Genomic DNA, 23,719 nt, shown 5'->3' on the forward strand with positions numbered 1-23,719 from the left:
AAATAAAAGCCGAGGAGAACCCCATCACCATCTCTTTGGATGTCCTTTGCTTCACTTTCTGTGACTACTCTCAGCCAGGGTTCATAAAAGCCACCCTGGGGCAGTTGACTTTAATTTTCTGTCCTTACTTCCCTTGGGTGTCCCATTGGCCGTAAGCGCTTCAGTTTTATTCATTGCTTTGCAGAGGGTGGGTGATGTCTCCGTTCTTTGCTTCATGGAAAATCAAATCGAGTCTCTTCTGTCCACCTGTTTCCTGCAGCTCGTGTCCCTTCTCTGACTGATTTTTAAACGAGTCTTTGAGAGCAAGCCTGTGAGAAGCTATGTGACGTCCTGTAATGTGTCAGGTTAAAAGCTGATAAATGTGGGGGCATGAGAGCTCGGACTCATAGTGGAACCTTAGGTGGGGATGGTTTTTTTTGGGCAGGTATGAATACATGTAATATTCATGTATTGGGACTGTTTAAATAGTAACATTTGGAAGCGATTTAGTTTAACCTGACAACTGAGAAGTGGGAGGTGGCTGGAATGAAGGGAAAGAGGTTTGTTGTCTGAATTACCCAGGTTTAAGAGTTGGGTCTGTCACTGAGGAGTTGGATGACCTTGGGCAAGCTCTGTACCCTCCCTGAGTCTGTTTCCCCACCTGTGAAATGGAGCTAAGGCTGTCTATCACTCGCCTACGTGCCATAGAGGATCCTAAGTGTGTTCTTATTTGAAATACATGATTCCATTCAGTCCTCGTCATATTATCATTATTCCCATTTTATAGAGGAGCAAGCTGAGGTTTCGAAAGATGAAAATGACGTGCTAGTAGGCAGCAAAGTCTGGACCTGAACTCAAGTTCAAGTGACATCAAAGTGTGTGTGTTCTTAACCACTACTTCATTCTGCCCCCCCGTTACGCACAGTGGGCGCCAAATAAAGGATAGCAGTTGCCTGCTATTAATTTACAGATACCACCTCCAAAGCTTGCCCACTGAATTTTGTTAGATTTTGTCATAAAAATTTTTATACGGCAGAAAATCAGAATAATTTGATGAAGGTCATGGCCAGAAAGTCAATCTTTTAAATGTCTGTTGTTCTCTTGTCTTTTATGAAAGAATGTTCCAAACCCATCTTTGCTAATCTTCTTAAAATATGATCTACTTCCTGGAATCAGATTAAGATGGAAATGAATTCCTGCTAAATGTACTTGAGCTGATATAGACATCAGGGGAACAGCTGGGATGCTCCGTCAAGTGGTGAGAGGGAAAGGGGGCCGTTTGAAAAGAGCATGAGGAGCAAGCAAGAAGATGGGCAAATTTCAGGCTCATTACGGAGAAGCTGTAAAGAACGAAATAGGCAGAGAACGGGTGGGATCCGTGGCGAGAGTATGCACATGAGCCCAGAATTCTTAGCTTGCGCTCCAATAGTGAAGTTCTGGTGGTGAATGGCACTTCTCTTCGGGGAGAATGAGGTTTGTTTTTGGGATAAGGATATGAGGACATCCACGAAGAGATAACCCAGAGCTAGTGACTTCGTCCACATGCAGACCCTTCAAACTGAAATCTGAAGTCTGCTACTGAATTCTCTAAAGAAGCCCTTCACTGAAGACAGGGTGCATCCTTTAGAGAGTATTTTGACTCAACTTCCCTTTTATTCTCATCTTCCTATGGACCCAGGAGGAAGCAGGTTGGGGGCTTAGGGATAGGTGGGGATGGGTGGTGGGAAAGGAGACTGTCATCTAAGGGAGATGAGCGAGCCCTCTGCTGAGAACCTAAGGACAGAATAAGCAGCAGGAGTCCTCTGGGGGAAGACAGGGATGACAATGATCCCTGGGAAGAAAGCTTCTGATCTCCAGCTCCTGAGACAGTGCCTGGCCATGAGTTCAATCTGACGTTGCTGAATGAAGAGATGACTGCATCACAGTCTCAAGGTTTAATCCTATTGGTTAATTATTAAGTACAAAGGGAATGAGGTACCTCACAATGGTGAGGTCTGGCGGACACCACCTGAACCAGTGAGAAGACACTTAGCATCACCAGTGATGGGACAAACTGCTATCACGCGCCCCTGAAGTGATGCACTGGGGAGGACACAGCATCACCTCCATGGAATTCCCGCCCCGAATGCCCAGTCTGAATCTGATCATGAGGGAATGGTCAGAAGAATAAAAGGTGAGCGTCATTCTGCAAAATACACATCTTAGACTCCTAGGAAATGTTAACATCTGTGTCATTTGGGGCCTCTGGGAAGCAGGCATGGAGACAGGAGCACGAGAGAAAAGAGAGAGAGAGCAAGATTGGGTAGGGAGAGCCTCAGCCTACCATGGCCACCTGACAGTCTCAGCCAAGGCAACATGGGACTCCAGGACGAAGACTGCCCGTTATGGGAACCCAGGCCCGGGGCAGAAGCGGCCAGCGCTCATCGACTGGGGACTGCCGGGCTGATCCCGGCTCCTCGTGAGAGCTGGAGTGGAGCCTGAAAGCGTCGACAGCTGGAAGTGCTCAGCAACCTGCAGTCCTTGCGGCTCAACAGCGAGTTCTTTCTTGGAGAGACGTCCAAGGGACATGCCTCTGTGGCTTCCACACTGTCATGAAAGGGGAAAGAGGCAGAGGATCCGTTCCTTTAGGAAACCAATGGGACGTGAGAGTGAGATACAGGGATGATCCCCTGATTGGATGCTGGACTGGAAAGACAACGCTATAAAGGGCATCACTGGGACAAGGGGAAATTCGTATATGAATTGAATATCGGATAATAGTATTGGATTAATGTGAAATCTCTGTGTTAAATCTATTGTGGTTACGAAGGAAAATGTCCTTAGGCAGCACATGCTGAAGTATTTAGGTGTGAAGTGTCTGCAGTGGACTCTCAAAGGGCTCGGTTAAAAATATTATAATGCACACATGTATGTGTTATATATACATATGTATAAATATACACACATATGTATATGTAGACTATCACGGAAAATATTAAAGCAAAATATGGCAAAATAACAGTGGATGTGGTTAAGGGTATATTCTTGTCCATTATGCTATTCTTACAACCTTTTTGTAGGTTTGCAGTGTTTTCTAATACAAAGTTGGGGGGGACAAAGATGAAATGGCTGCACCCCCACTTTCAAGTTTTCCTTTGCTGCAGTGAATTCCCCCGGGCCATCTTCAAACATCAGGAAGCAGGACAGCCTCGTGGAGGCGCTGCTTTAGGAATAAAGGAAGAGTCTGGGCTTCTTGCTGACATTCAGAGCGGAAGCTTGGCTGAAGTTGGGAAATAAAGAAAAGCCCATGCTCCTGAGGCTGGAGAAACTGGGGGCCATCAGAGCACACAAGTCACTAATTGTAATATACATTTTTTTTCAATACTGTCTTGACCAAGTTTTGAAGCCCTGGCTAGAGGCCAGCGATTGCCCCTTCTTGAGAAGCTGATTAAATTCACATCCTGATGGGTTCCTCTGTGAATGGGGCATGATGCAATCCTCTGATTGCCACAGGGCCAGGTACCAGACAACTAGGGCCAGCCCCTATGTCTGGAGCCTAGGAATTATTCTGATTAGCTAATCCACAGGGAGCCTGTGACTCCTGACTAACCTCGCCCTGCCTGTCACACACAAGTTACCATCTATAGACCGGCTTGCTGTTACCCTGTCCAGGGGCCAATTCCCTGTGTGGCCCTGCCTACAGGCCTTCTCTCCTTCCCATCTGTAACTAAGACAGCCTTCCGTCTTTCACCTACATGAGTGTCAGTATGTTGTACCCCACCATCAAAGGGACCTTTAAGTCTTATAAAACACTACCCATATCTGTCACGAGCTACATCCACTCTGAGGAAGAATGATCCAGCTATGGTAGCAGCTTGCCTTGGGACTGGGTGGGGAGGCTAAGGGTGGGGGCATTTTTTACATTGTTTTATTTAATCCTTGTACCAAACTTTATGAGGCATCTTTATCCCTATTTTGCTGAAAAGGAAACCCAGGATCCAAAAGGTTAAGCCGCTTGTTCAAGATCACACAGTCAGTCAGTGGTGGGGCCGGCATGGTGCCCTCCTCACCTTGACATGCTCCTTCACCGTCACCTAATCCAGGGGTCCACAAACCACCGCCTGCTCCAGGCTTTCGTAAATTGCAGTTTTACTAAAAACACTCATTTGTGTTTACTATTGTTTGTACTATTACCATTTGTTTACTATCGTAAACCCAGGGAACTCTGTTTCCCTTTTGTAAATGAAGGGCGTGGACCAGGAAGGGAGATGTCCCTCAAGTGGCCTGCAGGGTCTGTTTGATCCATGCAGCGTTTACAATTACGTGGAATTCACTTCATACCTTGAGAAACCATGATCTCTCACATACACACCCAGGTTTCTAGCCATGCAGCAACACAAAAGGTCGCAGAAAATGCGGCATGCGCAGTCTTCGTTTTCTTTGAGAGTGGGATGGGTGGTGGGAGGGGGGAGTATCCAAGTCCGGGGCTCCTAAATTGACAAATTGTTGTGGCATTGCTCTGCATCAGCACTGTGCTAAGCGTTTTATGCCATCCATCTCATTAGCTTCTTCCAACAACCCAATGAGACAGTTATTAATAAACCCATTTTACAGAAGAAGAAAAGAAGGCACCGAGGGACTCATTCAAGGTCACACAGCTGGTCTGAGCTGTGGTTAGAATCCTGATGTGATGGCTAATTTTGTGTGTCCACTTGACCAGGCCAGAGTGCTCAGATATTTGGTCAAACATTATTCCAGGTGTTTCTGTGGGGATGTTTGGGATGAGTGTGAAATTTAAATCGATAGCCTGAGTAAAGCAGCAGATTACCCTCCCTAATGTGGGTGGGCCTCATCCAAGTAGCTGAAGGACTGAATGGAACAAAAGGCTGGCCCATCCCCAATAAGAGGGAGCTCCTCTGGTCTGACCTCCTTTGAGCAGGGACCTCAGTTTTTTCCTGCCTTCGGACTCGAACTGAAACATCAGCCCTTCCTGGGTCTTGAACTTGGAGGTTTTTGGGCTGGAATTTACACCATCAGCTCTTCTGGTTCTTAGGCCTTTGAACTTGGCCTGGGACTACAGCATCCAGCACCCCTGGGTCCCCAGTTTGCCAACAGAACATCTTGGGACTTGTCAGCCTCCATAATCCCGTGAACGAATTCCTTGCAATAAATCTCTTTATCTCTATCTGTATCTACATGCATCCTAGTGCTTCTGTTTCATCCCGTCTCCTCATATTTAAAACTTGGGTCTTCAACCATTAAGCCTTCCTGAAAATTCAAAGTCTTCTCCAATTCTTCATGTTGGAGAGAGAGGCAACAGTATTCCATTATTTGTTTCTTAAATCCTCCCTGTTTCCTAAGGACTGTGATTGGTCTGCTGAGAAGGAAGATGAGTGTGAAGATGGATACTGGAGAAGTGCAGAGAGAGGATGAATGGTTCCAGCTGACAAAGGCAGAGTGACATATTATGGTGAGGAGGGAGCCTTGGGGTGGGTGGGGGGAACTGACATCTAGAAAAAAGGCACAAGTTTAAAGGACTGTTTTATTGGTTTTTTCCTCCATGGCGGGCAATGTAACCTCCTCCATCTCTCCTGTGAACCCTTCAGTAAAGTGCACATTACACTCCGGCATGTTTGGAGTGGGAATTATGCTTTCAGGGGCTTAAGGAAGTGTGAGCCAGACCTCAAGGTGGACTGGGGGGAGCAGAGGAGGAGGAGCGACAGATTCAGAGGGAGAATAGGATGTGGACTCAGAGTCCTAGCTCCTTGCCCCACTAGCTGTGTGACCCCAAGCAAGTCACTTGCTCCACGCATCAGGGTTCCCACCTGCCATCTGCCCGAGCCTCATCCATGAGCTGTGAGGGTACTCAGGGGCACGCCTGGTACATAGCTTTGTGAACCAAACTTGCCAAAGAAATGTTACTATCACTGTCAGTGTACCACGAGTATCTGCAGTTTTTACAAAATTTATATATTATATTTATTCATAAATTATAAATTAAAAGTATAACTTGAGTGAGATTATGAAAATGTTCCCAAATCATTAAGGGCAGGTTAAGGCTGTCAACAACCCCGAGACAGTCAGCAATGGTAGCTATGCACCAATATAACAGTAGGTGGCGCTAGATGCCACTAGCTTTCAATCAAGTCCTGCTTTTCCTCAATCTCTTGTCTTTCTCTGCCTCCTTCCTTTCTCACTTGATTGAAATGGAAATCGGCTGCCAGCATCAATGAGCCCCCATCAGCCTTGGGATTGAGGTGGCATGCCAGCAGCCAACGTGCTATCCATAGAGTAAAAAAAAAAAAAAAAAAAAAAAAAAAAAAAAAAAACACACGTTAATCTCGTTAATCTCACAAACTCTTTTGAAAGCCTAAATATGATGGCCCAGCAGCCCAGCTGTTGGACACCAGCAGCCAATAGGAATCCATGTGATGGGCTGCCGTTCAAAGTCCTGGAGGAGCTTCAGGACGTGGGCCCAGGGATGTAACAACTACCTTGCCAACGGTACTTCTGTTCAATAATTATAACAGTGCCCAAATTTTTCAGCACCTCCCATGTGTCTGGAAACGTGCAAGGCTGGAGATGGCAAGTGAGCTCCAGCTTGAGTGCCAGCCTCAAGCTAACCATTAGTGGCAGTGGATTCTGGAGCTCCTTGGAGTCCAATCTCATTTAGAAAAGCATTCTGTGATTGATTAGCAATGTCTGCCCTGGTCCAGGAAGGAAAAGCAGTATTATGACACACAATTGCCATCCCCATATTGGGCACTTTGCCTGTCTTTTCTCTTTGAATCTTCATGCCCATTCAAAAAGTTAAGTGTTGTCATTATTATTATTACTCCCATTTTATGATTGAGGAACCTGAGACCCAGATTAGTTAAATAACTTGCGTGAGGTCAGTGAGCTGGTGAGAGGAAGGCCCAGTTCAGCCAGTCTAGTTGACTGGAGGGCACCCTCCACTGCTTATCATGCCCTAATTTGCTTCCTTTCTTGAAAATGAAACAAATTATTTGGCAACTCATCCTGGAGAAAGGAAACAAGTAGTGTCCCAAGAAATTCTCCTTTCATATTCTCAGTATCTTCATGCGGACTGTGTGTGGGATGGGGGGGGAGGGGGTGCGGTTTAAGTCCCATGTGGCTTCAGTTCGTTTTCTGTCTCCCTGGAAGAAGATTAAGTCAACATCTTTGCATGTCCAAGTGAACCCCCTCAGGGTCCAAAGAAACCCAGTCTCCCATTGGTTAATAACTGTTAACTCCGTTTTCCAAATGAGAAGTGGAAGCATAGCTGAGCTTAAGCCAGTGATGAAAGGAGAAAGAGCCAAGACACAGAAGAGCTGGTTGGGGCTGGCATTCCCCTTGGAATGAGCCTTTGTGTGACTACAGGGCTGCTGCCACATGAATTCTGTGACGCTGTCCCCGGGATGCCATCCAATGCCAAGCCGCGTGGACCATGTTAGGAGGCTGGGTGAGGGAGAAGAGTAGCCCAAATATTTCTTAAATACCTACTATGAGTTAGAAACTGGCTGAACAAGACATCATGCCTGTCCTCAAGGAGCTCAAGCTCCAGTGGGGGAGGCGGGTATTCAACAGACAATTCAACTAGGATGTGCTGAAGTGCAGGCACTGAACACAGCTTGGCACTGGGGGCTTACTGGCCAGGCTTCAGACTGGGCCGAACACAAAGCGTGGAGAGGGAACCAGAAACAACCGGAATGTAAAGTGTGACGGGAGAGAGGGGGTGGCAAGGAAGGTTCTCCTGACATCCTTAAGTAGGAGAAAACGAACCTTAATCTGGTAATGCTGCTGAGAAACCACGAGAAGCCACTTCAGCAAAACAAAGCTTAGAGAGGAAGGCCCTAGCTAAGGGCTGCAGATGAAGTATTGAGTCTTACTTCATGTTTTATTTCGGTTTTTTTTTTTTTTTTTGAATAGGTAGTATTTTCAAGTGGTTTAAAAGCATACGGAATGGTATGTGGTTAAAAAGTATTACTTCCACCTTGTCCTCAGTCCATTCATTTCCCTCCCTGGAGATGACTAGCGTTACTACGTTCTTGCGTATCCTTCCAGAGAGATTTTATATTTTAATAAGCAAACACAGACACACAGACACGCACCTGGCTGGCACATTCACACAAGGGCAGTCGGAATATTTCCCTCCATGGCCCCAGGGGCTGCCTTGGTGTCCTGCACTGGCCCTATGGACATTGTGGTGACTGGTCTGGCACCTCTCATGTGAGCAGATGTTGGTCCCAGCTGTCCTCAGGGTGGTATTTCCAGCCAGTGAGTTCTGAACAAATGCACCAATGGTACAAAGTCTCCCTGTTGATAAAGGAGCTTTACGAACATGATACAAAAGTGTAACTATGATGCCTCTCACCATCTCTCCATCTCTGGAGGAGGGACACAATCCCCAGTATGTAAAACCCTCTCATGTTTTGGCTTCAGCCTAAGGATCAACAAGGAAGGCAAGTGGGCTGAGGTTTGAGCACCAAGACGCAGCTTGTATTCACAAAGTATAAAGAAAACCAGCAGCTCCTATTTAAAATATCTGTTATATTCAGCTTACCTCCTTATTACATTTCATATTCATATTTTTAACATAAAGTTCAAAACCAGTGATTTAAGCAGCTGTTATGCTTACCTTGTAAATTGTGTGTCTTCCCTCGCCTCTCCTCCAAATTCTAGCCTTGCAAGGTGCATAGGGTGTTGACCTTGTCACATGACATCTTTGGTGCCTGGTACAATGCCAAACTAGGAGTGGTTTCTTGGCAGTTATTTCTTGAGTGAGTGGACGAATAGGTAAAAATAAAACTGTAATATTTGCTGATTTTCAACTTTTAGACTCAACTCATCGACAAAGCCTGGAAAACGGAATTATGGGTCCAGAACAGAAAGTGAGCATTATCAATCTTGACAATGTAAAAAGTAGTAGTAAAAGACACCAGGAGAGCTGATGAGGACAATCTCTTCTTCTGTGGAGGGAAAGATACTCTCTGTGGGTGATTGGGGCAAGAAATGCAAGAGTAACATAGTTTCCTTTAAAATCATGATTTATTTTTAGAACAGTTTTAGGTTCACAGAAAAATTGAGCAGAAGCTACAGAGAGTTCCCATATACCCTGCGCCCTCACACATGCACAGCCTCCCTGACTATCAACAACCCCTGCCAGAGGGGTACATTTGTTACCATCGATGAAGCTACACTGACACGTCATTATCACCTAGAGTCCATAGTTTACGTGAGGGTTCACTCCTGGGGTTATCCATTCTGTGGTTTTGGACAAACGTATAATGACGTGTATGTATCATTACAGTATTGTAAGGAGTAGTTTCACTGCCCTAATAACATATTTTTAAAAATTAAGGTAATGCTAGTTTTAGGGCAATGAGGGTTGGGGATGGGAAGTGGGTACAGGGGCAAAGATGCCAGATCTTCATCTTTCAGAGCAGAAAGTCATTAAAGTCTTAAATGTATAAACAGAAAAACAGAGGTAAAACAAATAATTTGGGGACAGGATCATTGGGAGGAATAATGAAAAGTGTTAGAAGTGGCTGCCTGGGAAATGGTGTCAGGAGTGGGAAGTGGGCAGGAAAGAGGGTTTCTGCTCTTTGGGAGAAGACTTTTCATGCTATTTTTTTTTAAACCTGTGTATGTTTTACATGATTTAAAAAAAAAAATTAAAAGAGTTTGAGCGCTCTAGTGAAATTAAAACACAGAGCCCCACTCTGTTCCCATGAAAATCAACATGCGAAAGCTGCTCCGTAGTGTTCGTTCTCGTTTCGGAGTCAAAACAGAATTAATTTGGAAAAGAAAATACAGCCGGGGAGACGAGGTAGCAACTTCAGGAAATTCAGGGAAATGTAATTGAGTAAGAATTATCTGCTTAATTACTTCTGACCAAATCAATAACAATGCTAGATGAGAAACCACGGTCGCCACCAATGAGTATCAAGTTACCGAGAAACTAATTGGGGTTCAGAATTGTTTGCAAAAACAGAACACCTTCCTCCTTGTAGTTAGCAAACATGGTTCCTGGGGGGGGTAAGTGGAGATGGGAGAAGACTGCGGTTGGCAGCCTGGGGTGGAGAAAATAATAAGCTGAACCTGCTTATTATTTTCAAACGTGAAAGCTATTTTCAAATGTGGAAGCCTGAACGGAGAGCCCTTCTCCAAAGAGGTGAAAGCAGGGATGCCCTTGATGGTGTCAAATGTTCATTTTCATGCTTTCCTGAGGCTAAATAGGGTGAGAAGGCGGTTCGTAGCATAAATCAGAGGGAGATGGACCAAACACTGCAGAGGTGAGTAAGGGAGCGTTTGCAGGAACTGCAAAGATTTCTTTAATACCATCTCAGGTGTGCCTCTGGGGGAGATAGCGAGGGTCCTTGTTCCAAGGGAGCCCTGTTGGGCACACCCATTAGATCTTTCTGGGACGTGGTATTTGGGCTAGGTTAAGATCCTAGCTAGAGCTGAGAGAAGCGTGTGCCCATTTGTCTAATCTCTGGCAGACCTACTTCTCTCCATCAATGTTGGAGTCTCTTGGTAATTGTGTAGGGCCTTGTCACTTCCCTCTTACACACTGTGCCTTGCTCCTGGCTCTCCGGCCCCTTGGACTTGTCAGTGAACCATCCCCACTGCCCAGGACATATTGGATATTCTTTCTTACTGAGCCTCTCTTCGGGGGCCAGCCCGGTGCTGGAATACACACGCCCATCCAAAGGTCCCTCTCAGAGTCTCGTGGGGGTAGGTAGACAATTAAGTAAGTTACAATACCATAGTATGTAGGCTACGGTGGGAGTGGGCTTGGGGGCTGTGGGCACATGGGACCCAGCAAGGGCAGAGGGCAGTCGGGGATGAAGGAAGTGACTTCTCAGTCCAAGTGGAGTCCTGAGGGACTAGGAGGGGTCTAAAATAAGAGGCAGGAGGGCTGTGGTCCAGGCAGATGTACAAAGATCTGGAGGAGATGGAGAAAGTGATACTGAAGATGGTTCAGTCCACGTGGAGCACACGTCGGGTAGGGAGCGGGGGGCTGGTGAGGAAGGAGAGGCAGTCTGATAAGCTGAAGCTGGGTTTACCTGCGGACTTTTGTTTACCTGAGACAATTTTCACTTGTGCTTAGGCCACTTTGAACTGGATTTTCTATCATTTGCCATTAGGAGGGTCTTGACCATGATTTTTTTTTTTTTAGCACATGGCAAATATTTTGTCCAGATGACCCCAAAGTATTGCCGAGTTATATTATTTCCCTGTGGTTAAACCAAAATCCATGGGAGGTGATTAATTTTAGAATCATCCAAGATCATCAGCTCTGAGAGCTGATCCAGTGCCACCCCTCCCTCACGTGACACACGCTAAATACAGCTGATGTTTATCGAGTGCTTACCAAGTGCTGGGCACCATCAGAGGCATTTTACATGTATTAACTCGTTTCACACTTGCAACATATTATGTGGGGTAGGACTGTTATTAACTCCATTTCACAGATTAGAAAATGGAGTTACAGAGAGGTTAAGTACATTTCTGGAGTTACATGACAAGCAAGGGACAGAGGTGGGATTTACATCCAAACTGCAGTTTGGTTCCAAAGTCTGTACTCTCTCTGCTTCACTAATGGATGAATAACCCAAGACCCAGAGAGGCTGAGAATTTTCCTAAGGTCACCCAGTAAAGCGGTAGAAGACTCAGGAGAAGAATACGCAGGTCTTCGCTTCCCAACATGCCACCCAGCCGGTACAGTAATCAAAGGGCAGGGTGAGAGGTTTGGAGTCACATAGACCTGAGTTCACTAGCCAGGGTCTTTGGCAAATACAATACCTCTTTGAGCTTTAGTTTCCTCGTGCACAGAGCCTACTTCGTGGATTGTGATGGAGGTTCAATGTGCTAATGTGTGTCAAGTCCTCAGGACAGAGCTAGGTTTATGGGGTCTCTCAGTAAATGCTAGTTGTTAATGTAATTGTTATAATTAATAAGCTGTGCTGTTAATGAAGGTGTAAAACGCAGGTGATCGGCCGCATGAGCATGGGCGAGTCACGGAATTACAGTGGCCGTTGGTCCCATCAGTAAAACAGGGTTATTATCTGCCCTTTGCTCATGACACTAGAGCATTATAAGGATTAATTAGAAGATTTATAATGTGCTGTGCACTTTGATGCTCTATAAACATAGAAATGTGATGGTTGAATATTTATATAATCCCCATTACTGAAGATCTGGAATTGTTTTACTGATGTTACAAAAAAAAAAATTCCAACTTTCCAAAGGTGTATAAATCTGAGTTGCATAAAAGAAGATTGGGCTTTTATTATCTGCCAACAGCTTAGAAGCCCAATAGGGCATCTGGGCGTCAGTGGGCAGATTGCAATGCCAAAGTCTTGGAAATGTAGAAGGAGATGCTGAGATTGTGGGGCTGTCTCTTCCTCTAGATTTGAACTCCTTCAAGCTGAATCCTGTCCTCCAGTGGATCACCAGCATGGAGCACAGAGCCTGATATGCAAGCAAGCACAGGATAAATGCTTGATGAAGGGAAAGATGGATGGACGGATGGACAGATGGATGGAGGGACAGATGGACAGACGGGTGGAGGGAATCCTTAACCTTTTGGTGATAGGAGTGTAGGTGGGTCTGGCCCCAAATACTTGGGCCAAAGTAGATGGTAGTCACATCAGGTCTTGGAGAGAAAGCCACTCAGTTAGTGTGACAAATTGGAAATACATTTGGCTTCACATAGACTTGATTACCAGCTTCGTGGCCTTGGGCTTGGAGCCAACCGCTCTTTCTTCATCTGAGAATGACAAGAATGTCTGTTAAGATGCTTTAAGATGAAAGTAACAGGAAACTCCGTCCACCCTTGCTTAAACAACAGGGGTATTTATTACTTCATGTAAGAGGGAGTCCAGAGTAGGATTCAGGGTTGGCTTAGAGGTTCTGCCATGTCGCTGAGCTGCCCACATAGTCAACTGTCCATGGAATCAGCTTCATCCTCTCATGTCTGTGAAATGGCTGCTGGTAGCAATAAGGGCCAAGGCTTCTCTCCCAGAAGCCCCTGGCAAATCTCCTTTCACATCTCATTGGCCCAAATAGGCTTGGGCTGGCCCATCATTTGAACCAATCATTGCCTAGGTAAATAAGATTGCCATGACTAGACTCCCGCTGCTCAAACTGTGGTCTGTGGACCAACAGCATCAGCATCACTTGGGAGCTCATTATACGTGCAAACTCATGGGCCCATACAAGACCAGGTGAATCAGGACCTCTGGGGATGGGGCCCGGGAGTCTCCACCAGGCTCTCCTGGGATTCCTATGCTTGCTAAAGCCTGAGAACCACCGGGTTAGACAACTCAACTGGGATGGATATTGGTGAGTCAGCTCCAAAATGTGGATGATAATGCCAACCTTAGAGGGTTGTTATGAAAATAGAAATAATATATATGTGAAGGACCAGCACACAGTAGGTGTATGATAACTTTTGGCTTCCTTCTTTTCTTTCCTTCTCCAGTGATGTCTAAATATTTACTCTTCCCCATTAATTGTTCATTTCTCCCTACTCCAAGGTGCCAAATATCCTCATGCTGCTCTGACATATGGAAACCAATCTGTAGACTAATTTATACTAAGGTGGGAGTGACATAAGGTATCATTGAACCCAGTAGCATTTTCACCCTGAAAATGGAGTGCAGAGAGTAGGCAATGCTTAACCCAGTGGAATGCTTGGTAAACGGTGTATTTTCAGGTATGTACCAGGTTTAGTGTGTTGGGAATGTTTTAGGGTGAGACCAGGCTGCTCCATCCTCAGATTACACCCATAAGTAACCTCCTGCTCTGGCCACACCAAGGGGGCCAGTTGTCTGATCAGGATGCCCAGAGGCAGCCATCATGGGCAAAGGCAGATGAGCAGAGGAAGCATGGGATGAGGGAGGGCTGAGGTCCATGAGGCTGACCGCGTCAACCTCCACCCTGCCCTTCCCCCTGTGTCTTCAGAGTCTTGTTGGGGCCATTAAGGAGGAATGTTGCCCCTCCTGAGTCTTTGATCTTTGAATCTGCCGGTTCCAGATTCCCTTTGAAGAATAATAATAATTAAAAGGAAAAAAAACCCTACAAGTACTAAAAAAAGAAAAAAAAAACAAAAAACAAACCCAAGCCGACACCAGATGAGATCTGGGCAAAACTCTGCTCCGTTGGCAGAAGTTCCTGATTCAACAGCTGGCTCTGCATGTCAGGCTCAAAGGAAAAAATAGTTGGCCAGTTGTTCGAAGGAACTTTATTCTGAATAAGCTGGAACCGAAAAGGTCCCTTACTCCCCAGAGAGGAAAAGCCTTCTTTCGAACAGATGGGAGGGCAAAGGAAATGCTGGCAGAGAGAAGGAGATTAATTCACTTGGAGCCCTGGCCCCTCACTTGACAGGCGGGTGCCCTCTGGGTCCTGTGTGCATATCCTTTTGAGCCCCCCACAGAGTGGGGGGCTGACCCCAGTTTGTCATCCAGCCTTCCAGAACTGCTTCTTCATCTCAAGCTAGGAGGCTCTTTCTTTGGGAGCAAGATAAATTGGGGCCACTTGAACTGATCAAGTTTTCATACTTCACCTCCCTAATCCTATGTATTTTTCTTAATGGAGGTTTTCGAAAATTATTATTATTTTTATTTTAGGAACTGCCTTTGGCATCACATGGCCCTGGATTCCAGTTCAGCTTTACCACCTTGTAACCCTGGGCAAATTATAACCACTGAGCACCAATATCCTCATCTGTCAAATGAGGACATTCACAATACAGCTTTTCTTTGCAGAGACATTGTAAGAGTCACAGCTAATGAATTCAAGGCATCTCACCTGGCACCTGGCATTTAGTGTGTGCTTAATAAATGTGGGCTATTAAGACAATTATGAGCTCTGCCAATAAGCTCCTCTGCTCCTGAAGGCTCTGTCTAAACCAAACCTGACTAGGAAGAGCCAATACGCATTAAAGCAATCTTAAGAGTACAAAGGGATCCTCGAGACAGACCATCTGGTTGTAAAGTACCAGTTCCACACTTAATAGCATCTGCAACCGCTTCCATCAGTAAACAGAGGGAAAGTGGATGATTTGATCTTTCAGGTCGCTTCTAACAGGACTTGCTGTGTCATTATTTTGCCCCTCCCCTAGGGAAATGACCCACACGGAAGTCCTTGGGGTGGCGATGGGTCCCTCTTCTACTGCTGCATCCTGGCCCCATTCCCTCTCAGTGGGAGTGGCTTCCTGGCTGGTCTTGTGAGTTCCCACTGACATTCTCGCCTCTTCACTGTCTATTGCGGGTTGAATAGTGTCCTCCTCAAAGTTCATGTCCACCCAGAACCTCAGAATGGGACCTTATTTGGAAATAGGGTCTTTGCAGATATAAGTAAAGATAAGGTCATACTGGGTTAGGGTGGCCCTAAATCCAATGACTGGTGTCCTTATACAAAAAGGAGAGGACAAGAGGGGAGAACACCATGTGAAGATGGAGGCAGAGATTGATACGTCTACAAGCCAAGGAATGCCAAGGATTGCCAGCAATTGCCAGGATCTAGGAGAGAGGCATGGAACAGATTGTCCCTGAGAGTCTTCAGAAAGGACCAACCCCAGCGACCCCTTGATTTTGGACTTCTGACCTCCTGAGTGGGGAAAGGAAAGTTTCTGTTGTTTCAAGCCATCCATTTTGTGATGATTTTTTATAGCAGCCCTAGGAACCCAATATGCCGTCTTTCTATAGAACAAACCTTACTATCACTCTTACCCAGAACACTTCAGTGGCTGCCCATTGACCTTAAAGCAAAGTCCCAGTTTTCAGGGTATTCTACAGAGCCTTTCATGACTGCATCTGCTGACTGCACCTCTACCCCAACACATCCCGCCCTCCGGTCACTCTAAACACCTTTGAAACAGGTATGCTCCTGGGGACATGTTATGTCTCCTGCAGGGGATGCCCTTTCTCTCCTCTCCCACTTGGAAAACTCCTGCTCATCCTTCAAGACCCAACTTAAATATCACCACCACCATGAAGCCTTCCCAATCTCCCCCTTCTTCAATTCTCCTTCCAGTGGCCAAGTGAGTTGTGCCTCTCTTTGTTCTCATTGCATACCAGATAAGCGTCTCTCCTGGGAACACTGAGCTCCTGCAGTAAAGTTATTTGTTGGATGTATCCGCCCCTATTCTAGTTGTGAGCTCCTGAGGTCAGATGATCTTGTCTTTATAAGGGATCAATAAATGTTTGTGGGTTGATTAAAGGACTCTGTAGATTGTATAATGAAAGATGGAGGGAATTGACGTCACTTAATAGAAGATGCAACAGCTGGGAGGTGGCAGACTATATGCAAGGATGAAAAGGACACGAAGAATCAAGATAATCAAGTTTCCTCATCAGTCTTGGGGAGACCAGTTGCCTGTGTTGTCACACATGCCATGACTTGGTCAACCATGAGAGTAACTGTTTTCTGTACAGCTAGAAGGCTGCTGGCTCTGGGAGCAATTAGAAAGTGCAGCTCTGCTTTCGGGGATGCCTGGAAGCAGTTGGAGGCCTCCTCAGGCTTAGCAGGCTCCAAGGAGTGCGGTCCCTGCATGGAGTACTGATGCTAAGTGCGTGAACCCCTCTCGACATGAAATTATCCCCAGCCTCCTTTGTGACAAGCAGAAAGAACTAGAGAAAATGCACTTAAGAATCTAAAGGGGACAGTGGAGGGAGCAAGCATCAAGAGTACGGAGTTTAGCATCAGACAGACATAGCTTTCAAATCTTCAGTCTTCTACCGCCTGGCGGAGTGACCTTGGACAAGTCCTGTATACTTTCTGAGGCTCAACGTTCTCACCTCTAAAATGATGAAGATGCTCATAATAATACCTGCCTTGTAGTGTGGTTGCGACCATTAGACCTAGTGTACACAGAGTGCCTGGCACGTAGCAAGCTGTCGGTAAATAGTATCTGTCATTGTTTTTTGCCTAGCAGGAATATTATTAATTCAACAAATATTTTCTAGGGGCCCATTAAGGGCTTGTCATTGTTCCTAGATCTTGCAGCTCAAAAACGTTTAAGCTCAAGATGCTTAGATGTGTTAAACACTGTTTGCAAGACTAAAGAAGGTGTGTGTGTGCGCGCTCTCTTCCTGAAGGTGCTTGTTAACGCCTGATGGCTTCACTATAGCCCTTCTGGACCAGAAAAGGCCGTATGACCTTTTGTCATCCTGTCCACACCTCTGAGGGGGGAGTTCCATTAAATGAGTCCCCATTCTCTTGCTGCATACCTTCCCTGAAAATGTCACGCAGAAGCAGGAGGCTATGGACTGGTATTTCTCTCCTCCTGGAATCTGCGTAGGTGTGGACCCAGGTACCACTTGGAAGGCTCTTTTCTAAACCACTGGCAGAAAATTCCATTTGCAAAACTTTCCCTGTGACTTGCTCTCTGAGGGTGAGTTGATGAATCATGTTTGTTCACGGTACATTTCAAAAGTTGATTATTGCAGCTACATTTTAAAAACATAAACATGTTTAGCGCAGGTACAAATCTCCAGGATGTGCATTTCCCAACCTATGGTGTAGGCGGAGACTCAGACAAAATAAATACTATTTAGGAGTAGTGAAAGCAGAACGAGGAATCGTTCGGGAGAGAGAGAATGACTGCAGGAACTATAAAATGAGAAATACGCTGTGGAACTCTCTGGTGCTATTGTGGAATGAGTTTCCCCCTTCCTCCCTGTCAAAGGAAAACTTAAACCATATTTCCTGCACTATGAGCCTAATCTTTGAAATGGCCCAAATCTCATTTTAACGAATACGCGTGATTGAGTTTGTCTAACTAGAGGTTTAACGACCTGGAAAATGTATCATGAGCACCTGGCAACCTTCAAAACTCTTATACTGCACCTGCATCTCACAACACGAGGGCTGGGGTTGTGGGATGTTCAACTTGGTTTTATATAGGAGACAAAGTCCAGTGTTTGGAAGAGAGAATTTTTGCACAAACAAGAAGTCCGTGTCCTGCTGTCACTGAGCATCATCAAACAGCAGGGGAGACGGCAGCCTAGGGCATTCTCTTGTTGATTGATTGATTTCTTCATTCATTCATTCATCCAATAAATATTTATTGAGCGCCACAGTGTGCTAGGACCTAAGCTAGGGAGCTTGCTGTTAGGGATGACAATGATAAAACCAGTCATACTTTTACTGAGTGCTTGCTCTGTGCTCTGCGTTGGGCTAAGAACTTGGGATGGATCCCCTTTTCAATTCTACCACCATCCTACAGGGCAAATGTTACTATTATCATCACCATTTTGCAGAGGAGAAAACCCAGCCAAGACTAATCAGCCTCAATTCCAAATTCCCAGGGAAGAATCTGATTGGCTCAGCTTGGGTCAAGTGTCCACCTCTGCTCGCAGCTGAGTTGAAGAGGGTGGCACTGTGTCCCGTAGTTCAAAGCTGGCTAGCAGAAGGCAGTTCTCAGAGAAGCAGGGTCCTGGGAGCAACCTGCTTTCATGCATGCTGGTCTGCAGAGAGTGGATGTGGGGAGGGATGAAGGGATGGGAGGAGACCAATGATGTCCCAGGTCCTGGGACTACTCTCAGGAGACCCCGCTGCCCTTTCTACCGCTGAACTCCACAGGACGCTCCTTGTTCTTAAGATAAATTCCCCCCATTTGATTGAGCTTCTCTGAAAGGGTTTGTGGTTCTCATGACCAGGAGGGCTTGGGTTAGCTGATCTTGAAACTACAGATCTCTGAGTATTTGCAGGGCCCTTTCCTCAGTTTTGGCTCCTGTTCTTTGCAATTTTGAGCCTTGCAGTGGAGCGAAGCAGGAGAGTGCACAGGCGGGTGTCTTGAGCACTCAGTCGTGCCAAGCAACCCTTTGGCATGCTGCTAGACCCCACTGCAGGAGGTGGCAACCCCATGCTGAGCAATTTTCCAGCATTCGGAAGGAAGAAAAAGACACCAGACCATCACTTATCCTAACGCAGAAAAGCCCCCTCAACCTACATGTCACAATTCTCTTAGCTTTCTCCTGGGCATCAACAATGACAATAACAACAGTAATAGCAGCTCCCATTCATTGACACTTGCTATGTGCCAGACCCTGCACCATGCACCTTACACACACTATTCTATATGACCTCTCAACGACTCTTTCAGGTAGGGGTTATTATTGCTGCCATTGTACAGAGGCAGAAACCGAGGCTCAGAATGTTAAGTAACTTGCCTGAAGTCACACAGCTATGAAGTGTGGGAGTTGGTATTCCAATCCAGATCAGTCTGAGATTAGAGTCCATGCTCTAACGTTTATTTCCATGCCTAAAGCATTGAGCCATTGTCTGGTATTCCAACATTTTCTTTTTTGGTAGGGAAGATTGGCTTGAGCTAGCATCCATTGACAATCTTCCTCTTTTGGCTTGATGAAGATTGTCCCTGAGCTAACATTTGTGCCAGTCTTCCTATATTTTATATGTGGGATGCCACCGCAACATGGCTTGATGAGCAACGTGTAGGTCTGTGCCCAGGATCCAAACCTGCAAACTCCAGGAGTGCACAAACCTAACCACTATGCCACCAGGCCAGCCCTGGTATTCCAACAATTTGATATCCAAGTCTGCAGGTCTATAGCTTAGAATATCGTCTATGAATCCTAAAAGCACCTGATGTAGATGGCAGTTAAGAGAAGATAGAACAGAAAATGGTATAACCGCTGTGGAAAACGGTATGACGGTTCCTTAAAAAATTAAAACCAGAATTATCATATGATCCTGCAATTCCTTCTGGATATACATTCAAAAGGGTTGAAGCCAGGGTCTTGAACAGATACTTGTACACTCATGTTTGTAGCAGCATATTCATAGCAGCTAAAGCATGGAAACAACCCAAGTGCCCACCAATAGATGAATGGATAAGCAACAAAAGAACCCCCAAAAACCACACACACACACACAATGGAATATTATTCAGCCTTAAAAAGGAAAGAAATTCTAACACATGGTACAACATGGATGACCCTTGAAGACATTATGCTACGTGAAATGAACCAGTCACAAAAGGACCAATACTGTATGATTCCACTGATAGGAGGTACTTAGAGTAGTCAAATTCATAAAGACAGAGATCAGAAGGGTGGTTGCCAGGGGCTGGGGGAGGGGAGAATGGGGAGTTATTATTTAATGGGTATAGAGTTTCAGTTTCACAAGATTGAAAGTGTTCTGGAGATGGATGGTGGTGATAATAGCACAACAATATGAATGTATTTAATAATACCACTCAACTGCACACTTAAAAATGGCGGAGAAGGTAAATGTTATGTTAGGTGTATTTTACCACAATAAAAAATTGGGGAAAAAATATAGACACACACACACACATATGCGCACACACACATACATACTTGGAAAAAGAAGTCACCACTGGCATGAATGTGACACTAGGGCCATTGGTCCCACTGTTGGCTTAGAGCTGCTGCAGAGACATCTGGGTGACAGTTCATTTTCTGAGGCTTCTTGAATTTGGTTCAACTCAACAAACATCCTAACATCCTCCTCTCACTTTTTTTTAAAGTAAAAGCATACGGAACTAAGCATTTTGGTGAGGTGAGCAGGTAAGACCTAACCCAAATCAAGCAATGGCGTCACACCACATCGTGCGTATGTACTGAGGTCTGACTGGTTGGCCTGAAACTAAACACCAAGAAATTAAGCCAGGTGGCATGGCTGCCCTGCCTGGTGGTATTTCTGCTTTTAGAACTTTCGTAAAAATAAACATGAATGAAGGTAAAAAAAATGAGCACTTAAAAAATAAATTCCCCTGACACTTTTCTTGGTTAAGATCATCTCCGTCCTTGCTACTCAAAGTGTGGTCCAGGACCCAGCAGCATGTGCATCCCCCAGGAGCTTGTTAGAAATGCAGAGTCCTGGCCCCATCCCAGAGCTGCTGAATCCAAATCTTCATTTTAACAACATCTCAAGATTCGTGTGCACGTTAGAATTTGAGAAGCACAGAGCTCCTTGAGGTCGTCACGTGACTCATGTTGGAATTCTTAAACTGAAAGAACGGCCATTGGATTCTTGGAAGATTGTGTTCATTCCTTCCTTCCCTCCTTCCTTCCTCTATCCATTCATTCATGAATTTATCAACTTAAAAAAATGATTACGCACCAACTGAGTGGCAGGCACTGGGGCTACCACTGTAGACAAGGGAGATGCAATTCCTGACCCCAGGAAGCTTATAATCTGGTGGGAGAGGAAGACTTCAAACATTTATTTAGTTATTATGGTAAGTACCGCAATGGAAAAGCCTAGCAAGCACAGCAGACATAGTGTTACGGAGGGACCTGGCCTGCTTGGTGATGGGGCACCTGAAGGAGGACAAGGAAGGGCTTCTTTGTAGAAGTGATATCTAAACTGAGACCCAGATAATGCCAAGAACACATTTATTAAAGGGGTAATAATAGCAGGAGAAGCTTGTGCAAATGTCTGGAGGTCGGAAGATGTGGGGTGCCTTTGACACTAGAACCTTGCCCCTGAATTTTGAGAGTGGCATTACTGTAGCATTGCATGTAATAATGAGACATTAGGAGCCCTTTCCCCCTCTAGGAGAGATGTTGGATGACCTATTTATTTTATATACAAAAATAAGCATAGTTACAGGCTAAACAGACATGTTTCCTGATGGAGAAAGTTTACTCTTTCATGCGGCCACTCACCAGACAGGAGTCAGAGCAGGGTGTTCCCCTTGGTGCAGAGGTCAGAAAGCATCTTGGTCTTCCCATTTCTATTTTCCATTTAGTCTGCAAGTCCCCAACCACTAATGGGAAAGTGAGCAAGACCGCCGCCCCAAACAAATGGCAAGCTCGCTGCACGTGTGTGCATGCATCAGCCGTGTGTTTGTGTGCATGTGTGTGTGTGTGTGTGGTGATTTGTGGAAGCAAAGTGGGGGGACCCTAACCCTTGAGATGCTTTGACCCTGGACCTGAAATCCCCTGCCTTTTCCCATTCTATCTACTTCTTTTCCAAGTCTGCCTAGGATATTACAGCTTTATGGGCACAAGGAGCGTGTTTGGGAGGCGACCCCAGAAAGCACCAGTAAAGAAGTGAGACAAGAAGAGAAAAGTGTGCATATGAGCACGCAGGTTCCCACTGTGGGCAATCTGAGCTCGTTTTGCTGGGACCACTGGTGGGCAGTATAGAGGAGGGGTCACTAACTTGTCTGGAAATGGCCACACAGTAAATATTTCAGGCTTTGCAGGGCGTCCAGTCTCTGTTGCACAACTCTACCGTTGTAGTGTGAAATCAGCCACAGACAATATGTACCATGTGCAAACAAACGGGTGTGGCTGTTTTCCAATAAACCTTTATTTATAATAGCTGGTGGTGGGCTGGATTTGGCTGGTGAGCTGTAGCTTGTTGACTCTTGGTATGGAGCATGCCTCAGAGTTGTTGCATCTGAAGATAATGCAACCCAAGTACGTATCCACCAGCATCTGTCTGCCATTGGTGGAGAGCTGCCCCATCTGGACTGCCCCAGACTCCAGGTGAGGAGCCACAGGTGCTGCTGTAGAAAGCCATGGATGTGCACGAGCATGGCCGGAGCCAAGGGAATGCAGGGAGAGCACTGATGTGCCTGCTACACCCCCTAACAGCCATTTGAAGGACTGTCTTCCAATGAGTAAAAACAAGGCTCAGAGAGGTGAAATGACGGGTGTGAGGTCACACAGCTAGGAAGCAGTCATGATCAGAACAGAGCTGGTCCCTGTGCTATTTGTGAATTCTAAGACTCTGAAAGATAGACATTTCATGTCAGGTTCCCAAATTACATTTTTACATCTGGCAAGGCACTTTTGTTCTGAAGCACGCAGTTTGGAAAGCATGTCAACATAACCTTTTCCATGAAATGGAATTTCTTCCTTTGTTTCCTGAACTGTTACAGAAACCCTCGAGAATCTAAAGAGGAACAAAGATAGATGATTTAAGTGTTCTTTATTCCTAACAACCTTTTAAAATTTCTCGGCTGTGTGTGTCCTGGGTGCATATATCGAGCTCCTACAAACAAAGAAAAATGCAGCAGACTAGCCAATAGGAAATAAGGCAAATGATACAAATGGGTAATTCTCAGAAGAGAAGATGCAAATGGACAATAAATATATAGATCATCATTAGTCTCATTAGAAATCAGGTAAATGCAAGAAAACAACCATGAGATGTCCTCTTTGGCTGTCATATTGGCAAAAATTTAAACATCTTATTCAAAGTAGATGGATATGTGGAGAAACTGGTACTCAGGTACTATTCGCAGGCTGCAAACTGGTACGCATTTTCTGGAGAGTACTTTGATTAATACAATCCATTTTCTCTCCCCTTCTTCTTCCAAGACGCAGAGGAGGAATCGTGATGGTTCCTGTCAACCGTGGTGGTTCCATTCTCCTTGCCAGTGACTGGTGTACGCGTTAGCTTGCAGCCCAGTCCTGGCTGATGAGACCTGAGGAGGGCTGAAGATATGTCTGCACAGGTCACCTAGAACATCTCTGGCCATTTTGTGACCACTAGGGGAGGCGTTCCCAACTTCTGAGGGTGGCAGAACAGAACAATGGAGAGAAAGCACCTAGGTCCATCCTGAGTCCCTGAATTAACTATCTTTGGAACTGACCTATATTAGCCTTCTCATTAACATGAGAAATTAAAGCCCTTGCTGTTTAGCCACATGGGTCTTTCATTTGCAGCCCAAAGTATCTGAATGGATATAATTGTCTCTCCCATATAGAAATATGGGCTCATATGTCCAAGCGGGCAACATACAAGT

The 23,719-nt window shown here is 45.5% G+C and overlaps 1 protein-coding gene and 1 long non-coding RNA gene across 5 annotated transcripts in view; one reads left to right on the forward strand and one right to left on the reverse strand.

Annotated features, from left to right (window-relative positions):
• The window catches only part of CCDC60 (coiled-coil domain containing 60), a 157,917-nt gene that overhangs the window by 94,196 nt on the left and 40,002 nt on the right, over positions 1–23,719 (reverse strand). The window lies entirely within an intron of this gene.
• On the forward strand, positions 1,998–23,619 carry LOC139084449 (uncharacterized). The gene is made up of 3 exons (XR_011541825.1): positions 1,998–2,152; positions 5,320–5,428; positions 23,292–23,619. It is a non-coding gene; the product is annotated as an uncharacterized lncRNA (long non-coding RNA).

The sequence above is a fragment of the Equus przewalskii genome, chromosome 7 (assembly GCF_037783145.1).
Source record: "Equus przewalskii isolate Varuska chromosome 7, EquPr2, whole genome shotgun sequence".
NCBI classification, from domain to species: domain Eukaryota; kingdom Metazoa; phylum Chordata; class Mammalia; order Perissodactyla; family Equidae; genus Equus; species Equus przewalskii.